General features: G+C 40.0%; 1 non-coding gene across 1 annotated transcript; it reads left to right on the plus strand.

The window, feature by feature from the left end:
* The first annotated feature begins 1,225 nt into the window (after positions 1–1,225).
* Positions 1,226–1,332, plus strand: LOC141634595 (small nucleolar RNA R71). Its single transcript, XR_012539322.1, has one exon. It is a non-coding gene; the product is annotated as a small nucleolar RNA R71 (small nucleolar RNA).
* Positions 1,333–8,723: the final 7,391 nt, after the last annotated feature.

Here is an 8,723-nt window from a genome sequence, read left to right on the forward strand (position 1 = left end):
GATAGTCTCAAGTTTCCGGATCGACTTCTTCTTTGTGAGGATATCTTTCATGTACTTTGCATAGGCCGGAACGTGATTGATTAATTCCGTGAAAGGAATTGAGACTTCTAAGTTCTTCACAATCTCCATGAACTTCCCAAGTTGATCATCAAATTTAGGCTTGGCTTGACGACTTGGAAAAGGAAGTCTAATCACAATGGGCTCCTTTTCTTTGGCTTTGTCTTCATTTTTCTTTGAGCTTTCTTCTTTTGATGATTCCCCTTCTTTGGGACCTTGCACCACAACTTCATTCTCACTAGCTCTCACAACTTCATCCTCAACTTGCTCCTTCGGTGCTTCATACCTTGTACCACTTCTCAAGTGAATGGCACTAACCGTTTCATGTCTAGGGGGATTACTTTGTGGTGGTAATTGCCCCTTTTGTCTTTGTGAGCTAGAAGATGCTAGTTGAGTTAATTGTGTTTCCAACATCTTGGTGTGAGCTAGAATGTTGTTGATGGTGGTGTCTTTTGCTTGGCTATCTTTTTGCATTTGGGTGAAAAATTCTTGTTGATTCTTTTGCATTTGGAGGACCGCTTTTTGGATATCAAAACCTTGGTCATTGTGGTGATTGTATGGATTTTGATTTTGGTAACCTTGGTTTTGATTGTAAAAGGGTCTTTGATTTTGATTTCTCATGGGTGGTGGAGTGTATGTTGTTTGAGGGTTTTGGACATTTTGGCTTTTGTATGAGAGATTTGGATGGAACTTGGTGTTTTCATTGTAAAAATTTGAATAAGGGGTACCACTTTTGTAAGCTTGGAAAGCATTGACTTGCTCGGTTGTTCCCCTACATTCGCTTGAGTCATGACCCAAGGTTCCACAATTCTCACATATCCCGCTTGGGATTGATGAGGATGCCGTCATGGCATTGACATGATGCTTTGATGATTTTGAGCTTTCCTCAAGTCTAGCCATAGCTTGTTCAAATTTCAAGTTGATTGTGTCAATGTGAGCACTAAGTTGAGCACCCAATTGAGTAACGGTGTCCACTTCATACTTTCCTCCTCTAGTAGCCTTGCGAGGCCTACTATATTGTGAATTATGGACCGTCATTTCCTCAATCTTGTTCCATGTTTGATTGTCATCAACTTCGGTGAACATTCCATTTGATCCCATATTGAGAATGTTCCTAGAATCTTCATATAAACCATTCCAAAATTGTTGCACTAAAAACCATTCGCTAAGTCCATGGTGAGGACATGAGCGACAAATACCTTTGAACCGCTCCCAAGCTTCATACAAAGACTCTTCATCCCTTTGCTTAAAACCCGTAATTTGAGCTCTTAGCATATTGGTCTTTTCCGGTGGGTAGAATTTTTTGTAGAAAGCTAGAGCTAGCTTCTTCCAAGAATCTATTCCAAGGGTGGCCTTATCAAGGCCCTTCAACCATTGCTTTGCGGTGCCGATTAACGAAAAAGGAAATAAGACCCATCTTATTTGGTCTTGAGTCACGCCCGTTTGAGAGATAGCTTCACAATAATCGCAAAAGGTTTCCATATGAGAATGAGGGTCCTCACTAGGCATTCCCCCGAATTGGATCCTCTCAACTAGTTGAATGAAGGCGGACTTGGCAATAAAGTTTCCGGTAAGATGTTGTGGGGTAGGAGTACCATTTGGTAAATCCTCCTCGGTGGGTATAGAGTGTGACGAGAATTTAGGCATTGTAGGTGGATTTTGTGTGGTATTGTTTAATGGGTTTTCTTCTCCTTCTATTGCGAAAGGATTGACAAACTCACTAGTGGGTTGAACAACTTCACCAACACCTCCCAAATTCCTCCTAACAAGTCTCCTATTATTCGTCAAGGTTCTTTCGATTTCACGGTCAAAAGGTAACAAATCTCTTTGTAACCTTCTAGACATGCAAAATATCAAACAACTCAAAAACAATTAGAACAAACCTTGAGGAGTTTTACTTCCCCAAGGTGAAAAAGACACAACTAAAAACAATAAAAGAAATCTTAAATCAATTAAACACCGTCCCCGGCAACGGCGCCATTTTTGATCGGAGCCATTTCGTGTTCACAATTAAGCATATGTGGTCGTTGGTCAATGGTCGATACAAAACACAATTTATACTTCACAAACAACTCTACAATTAGTAAAGAGGCAAGTAAAGGTCGGATCCCAAGGGACGGGTATTGAAATGAAGATTCTATTGTAACTAGTGGTGTCTAGGGGTGTCACAAATTGGGTTGATGTAGAAGGTTGCTAAACTAAGATAGCAATGAAAATAAACTAACAAGGTAAATAAAATAAGGGTGTAAACAATTGATTAAAAGCACTAGGGTGTCATGGGTTCATAGGGGAATCATGGGATATGATCATACAAACATGTTCTCAAATTATAAGCAAGCAATTATTGTTGTGATGGATTGAGTTGGGTTATATCTTACAATCCTAGGAAAGTTTGGGTCCCGGAGCCGAATCTCTTGGATTGTACAACACCTACAAGTCGACTTAATCTTCCCTACTTAACACATGCATGGTCTAACAAGACTCGAGTTGGGTTATGTCTTACAAGTCAAGTTGAAAGGATAGAAGATGATAGTAAATGCAATGATTCATAGGCTTAGCATTTCATCAAATATAACATGTGCATGTATTAAGATCAAAACAAGCAAGCAAATAAGATATGAAAGCATATTAATTTAAGCATGAATCATTCCCCATGTTGGTTTCCCTAATCACCCATTAAACCCTAGCTAAGAGACTACTCACTCATTATCATATTGATCATGCTAGAAAGGTTGTCAATCATACTAACATAATGAAACATGATGAATAAATGAAAGTAATTAGCAATAATTAAAAAGGGATTAAGAGATTATACTTACTAATGATTCCAATAATAAAGCAAGAATAATAGAAGTACTTGAATCCTAGATTGAGAGGTTGTCAATCTCCCAATAATAACCCAAATAATCTTCAATTACCCAAAATAAAGTAAGAACAAGAGAGAGATTAAAGAACTAAAACTTGGATTAAAACTTGATTAATATTTGATTACAATATTGAAGAGAGATTTGATTGATATTAACTACACTAATTATTGATAAGAAGAACATGCTCCTCTAATTAGACTAATGGGGTATTTATAGTGAAAATTAGGGAGGATGCATTAGGGTTAACTAAGGGCTAAACTAGTAATTACACTTTTAAGTTGAGCAAGGAGCCTCCGGGATTATCCGAGAGAAGGGCTTCTCTTATCGATGCTTGAGGAATGAAAACGTCTTTGTCTTTGCCGCGATCCGTGCGGATGGGAGTCGGGACGGCCGGATCTGGTCGAAGGATCCGAGCGGATTCTTGGGCAAGACGCTCGGATCTGGCGGGGGAATCCGAGCGTATTCCTTTGCGGGACGCTCGGATTGGCGAGGACGGACGGATTCTCTACAATCCGTTCGGATTGTAGTTCAGCAACTTTCCTTCTTCTTTTTCTTCCCTTTTCTTCATGAATTCCTTGAGGATTTCCTTGGGGACTCAAGGATCCTTTTCTCAACAATGCTCTTCTACTATGCTATGTACAAAGGCCTTCTAGTCTTGTCTCTCCTTGATGCTTGGTCATTGAATATGATCAATTTAGCCTTGTTTTGCCATGAAAATGCAAGATTCTTACTCCTTTCCTACCAAGGGATCAAAATCTCAAAGAATATGCAAAACAAAGAACTAAAGATAAGAAATGACCCAAATAGGCACTAAAAAGCATAGAAACAATGGTAATTCGGGGGCTAAATATGCGCCAATTATGGTCACATCAAATACCATACACGACACATGGCCATTCGGCCTAGGAAAACGTGCACAAAGGGGTGGCCCACGGCTCACATGACTCACGGCCTTGGGTCACTCCTCGTGATGTGTGCTTTCACTTAATCTTATCGAATTAGACATTGGGTCACACACCAAAGCATGCATTAGCATAAATCGGGCCATGTTGCTTTAAACAACATGCGATTTACTACGCTCTTACTTGCATTGGGGCACAACCATCTAACCAAACAAGACTAAGGTTTTTAAAAGAGGTTTTGACTCGATAAAAGAAAGCTAACTCGAAAATTACAACTCGATAACAAACGATAAATTACAAGCGACAAAACAAATAAAGAACGAACGATGCAAAAACAAACGAAACAAGAAAGGCCAAAGGCCGTGGCCAAAACTAGGTCCTAGGTCAGGTTCATTAGGTTAGATAGATGATTGCGAAACGGGATAGGAAACAAGTTAGAAAACGAATTAGAAACAACGTTGATCGATTGGAAGGATGTCGCGCAAAGGTGTATTCTACACGGCCTAAAAGGGGTCAAATTAGGTCAAGTTTGCTAATTAAATTAACTCATCGAGTGTTAATAAGAAGGTGCTAATCACGCACTCTTATACTAGCGAGAAATCATGTGAAAGAGAGAGATGCATTCATTATTTACAGAATTGTTAGTTGATTTTTAAAGCTACGTCGATGTACCCTAATGTGTCTAATTAGGTTATTAAAATGATCTAATGTCATCTAAACGAGTTATATGTTAACAATCAGAGGTCAAACTAACATGTGAATGGTCATAAGGTGGGTTGAATCACACGAAACAAAGGAGGGGTCAAAAGCGAAGAACGAAGTCAGAAATCGTTTTATTAATGCCCTACCTTGAACACGAGGATATGTAAATGAGACGGGGGTGTACGACCGACTGATGTAGCGGTTTCTTTCCCATCTCAAGTCAACGCGGGTGTTCATGGTGGTACTTTAACTCATACTCGGACTAAACTAGTTTCATAGTTAATGATAACAATCGATAAACAAAAACGATAAACGAATAAAAACAAGCTATAAAAAACAAACATAAAAAAACGAAATAAAAGGGAAAAAGAGGAGGATTTGATGCACCCTCAACCTACATGTATCGTTTACACCGTCTTGGGTCGTAATCGATGGTAGATTTTATCTCGAGAGGCCGTCGTCGACGAAGAAACAAAGCAAACACGCGTTTTTATCGAATCTGGACAACAACTTTCAAACAGCGATTTCTCCCTCGTTTCACGATGAAAATTCGATTTAAAAGATGTTTTGAAAACTAGAAAGAGAGGAGAACAGAGATCTTAAAGCAACCCCTGCTCGTTTTGAGTTATTAGGCACGAAAAACGAGCACAAACAGAACTGGACAGACAGGAACAAACCGCGAAAACAGAGTGTATAACACTCTGTTTTTCGAGGGATTTCGTGTACTCTCAAGGGCAATTTGGCTCGTAAATCTTTGTCTAATGTGTAGATGGATGTTATATGGTTAATTTGGAACAAGAAACTCGAATTTTGATGGAGGTTTGAAGGAGGAACGAATTGTTTTTCGAAGAGGACGCACAAACTGTTCCAGTTTGCAAGTCGGTTTTGTGGAGGGTTTTTGAGAGGCAATTAGGGTTTGTTTCTGGAGTTTAAAGCTTGTAAGTGACGGTTGCATGTATGGAGAACTTAGAGGAATGAATGTATCGTGAAGGGTGGGTATTTATAAGGAGTTAAAGTAGGGTAAAAAGGAGGAGAGGCAGTCGGGCCTGTTTGCACTTAGCTGCTGTCCAGCAGCTTTTGGGGGGTTTTCTAGGGTTCGTATGGGGGGTTTTCTTGGTGGTTAAGGTAAGGTAATATGGGTAGGATATTAGGGTATGGGTTAGGGTTAATGGGCACGGGTTTTGGTGGTGTTTGGAGCGGGTTTTGGACTCGGGTTTGAGCTGCAAAACAGGGGGGCTGCTTTGTGTTTTGCGGGCTGTTTGGGGGGTGTTTGGGATGGGATTTGGGCCATGGTTATGGGGTTCGAACTGGGGTGGATGGGTAGAGGCTTAGTTTGGTTAGTGTACTCGAGATTCGTGTCAATTCGTAAAGAAAACGGGCTCAAAAACCAAGCTATAATCGAGCTCCAAAACACGTGTTTGAAACAAGTTTTTTTCGATTTTTAAATCGATTTTTCAAATCGATTAACACATTAAAATAAATGACTTTTCAAATCAAATATACTCATAAAATGATTTTTCAAATCAATTATTTATTTTATTTTCAATAAAATAAACTTAAGAAAATAAATTCAAAATAAAATAAAATGAAATCACCTTAAAAAAGACTTTAATTTAAATATCATTTAAATTAAAATACTCCGTCGACAACGCTCATTCTACATCGTAAAACGAACCCAAATAATGACAATGACAACTAAATAAATACATGTGTCCTATCATCATCGGGTGTTTGTCGGGTTCTCTATAAATTCCAATATCGACGGATACGGGTATCTACAGAGCCCCCACTTTGACTGAGGCTTGGACAAGGCGAAAGTCAAAGTATACCCCAGGTCCCTCTCGACCTGAGGATTCTTCGGGTCGTTTATAGTCCATTAGACTTGCGTATATAAGCTCGCCAGCCATAAGAAGAGATCATACCTGAAACTTCGTTGGGGATTGACGCTTGCTTCTGTTGTGTCAAATTATCGTCATTGGTCGTCGATCCAAAAATTGTATATATGGTGGATTGAGCCTTATCCTTAGGCACCTACGTATCCGTTTCTGACAGAATCAAACCCGCGTCGTAGTTCGGCAACTGCTGACACATGCCCAAAGTTTATCATCTGCTGGCATTTGTCCAAAATTCATCATCTGTTGACATTTGCCCAAAGCTTATCATCTGGCGGCACCGCCCAAATGGGACGGGACTTTCCAAGGAGGTTCTTTCGCCGCTTTCATCATTTGCTTTCAACTACGGAATTCTTCCATTTCATACTCTTGTATTGAATTGAATTCTGAGTGGATGTCATCCTTTGCATCTTGATAATGGTCTCGAAGCCAACGGCCGAGCCCTGATTTGTGATGGCTCTAAAGTCGAAGACTTTAGAGCCCCTGATTGAAGCATATCCTGCTATATTTGAAACATAGAAAATGTACTAGCAATAATCATCACATAAGCACATTTGGATCATCGATCTTGAAATTGGATCATTTGAAAGGTTGGGTCATCGACCCGAAAATTGAATTTGAAAATTTTGAAAAACTGGGCCATCGACCCGAAGTTTGAATTTGACATCACTTGGAATGTTGGGCCATCGACCCTTCGAAAATTGAATTTGAAAATTTTGAATAATTGGGCCATCGACCCGAAGTTTAATTTTGACATCACTTGGAATATTGGGCCATCGACCCTTCGAAAATTGAATTTGAAATTTTGAATTTCGAAAGATTGGGGTCATCGACCCGAAAAGATTCCACTACTTGGATCATCTATCCATAATTCGCAAAAAGTTTTTGGAATTTTGAAATTTTGAAATTTTTTGAAATCGAACCTTGATGGGTGAGCATGAAATGCGACTCAGACACTACGTATGACCCGTAAACAACGTGGGCGTAGCCCGCTACCGTAAAACAAAAAAGGAAAATAAAACCCTAAGTGTGCACGGGTTTTAATTCAATTATTGACTTGTTGGGGGTAGAAATGTAAATTGGCCATTCCGGCGCCAAAAGATGGCAAATGGGAATCACTAGGTTGCCGGACTTGAGACAGAGATATCGTATGGCATGGGCGTGCTCCCAAGGGCATATGGGAATCAAGATCACTTGGCATTGACAAGGTGGATTAAACTCATGGAGCAACAACGTTAGTTTCGCCTAGACACTAAACACAGACTGATTTTATGAGAACAGTTGGACATCACACATCACTCTTGTTGGGAACATTCTGCCACTCTTCTCCTCGCCTCCTTTCTTTTCAGCGAGTATTCATATTTCTTGCCACCGCCTTCTTTCTTTTCAGCGGGCTTTTACTATTTTTTCTCCCACGCCTTCTTTCTTGTCAGCGGGTTTTTCATATTTTCTGTTCCCAACACAAACCCACATCTATGTGACTGAGCATCTTTGCCTAAACCGTTCGATAAAGCTCATTCTGAGACTTGATACTATTCATCTGAACCTATATCCTTATCCTAGCTTACATCGAGTGCTAAGACCGACTCAGACAAAGGTGGCTTCATTTGGACTTGGTTAAGACCCGTAAGAAACTGACAAGATGACAACTTGGTTGATGAGTGGATTGAATCCCTTATTCTGAAGGACTGCCTACATATTCGCGTGGAGCGAAATCAAATCCGACGTAGTTCGATCTAGGTGCATAAACATGGCATTTTGATTGTGTGTACACACTCGAAGGTTTCACCTATGGTATCATGTCGTATCCCATTCTAGCCTGTAAGGTACCGTTAAATCCCGTGTTTGGGGTTAGATGTAAAAGGCTTGGATCTTTTGGGATGTGGAGCTTGGTAATAACAAGTTGGTAAGGTAAACCATCATTCTGAAGGTTCGCTTTGTGGTGCTAAGGCTAACGGGTTATGGCTTACATTGTGGTTGGAAAAGGTGTCTCGGTTTTGACGAAATCCGAGTACAAATGGGTTGGGAATCGATGTGGGTTCAAATTTCCATGTCTGGACCCTAAAGGCTGGGTGTAACAGCACAAGCGGAATGATTCTCAAAATTCCTGACTATCCCTTTGTAACTGTCTCAGGAAGGACTTAGAGGGTAAAGAGGTTACTACTTAAGCTTTTGGGCTTCGCCCATTGAACTTCAACTATGGGTACTTGACTTGCCTTCTGGCTTCCGTAACTTCGACATTCAACCAAAAACCTTTTGCAATAACTTCAACATCTTTTTTCCTTTTTTCTTTTTTTTCTTTC

The sequence above is a fragment of the Silene latifolia genome, chromosome Y (genome assembly GCF_048544455.1).
Source record: "Silene latifolia isolate original U9 population chromosome Y, ASM4854445v1, whole genome shotgun sequence".
Taxonomy (NCBI): domain Eukaryota; kingdom Viridiplantae; phylum Streptophyta; class Magnoliopsida; order Caryophyllales; family Caryophyllaceae; genus Silene; species Silene latifolia.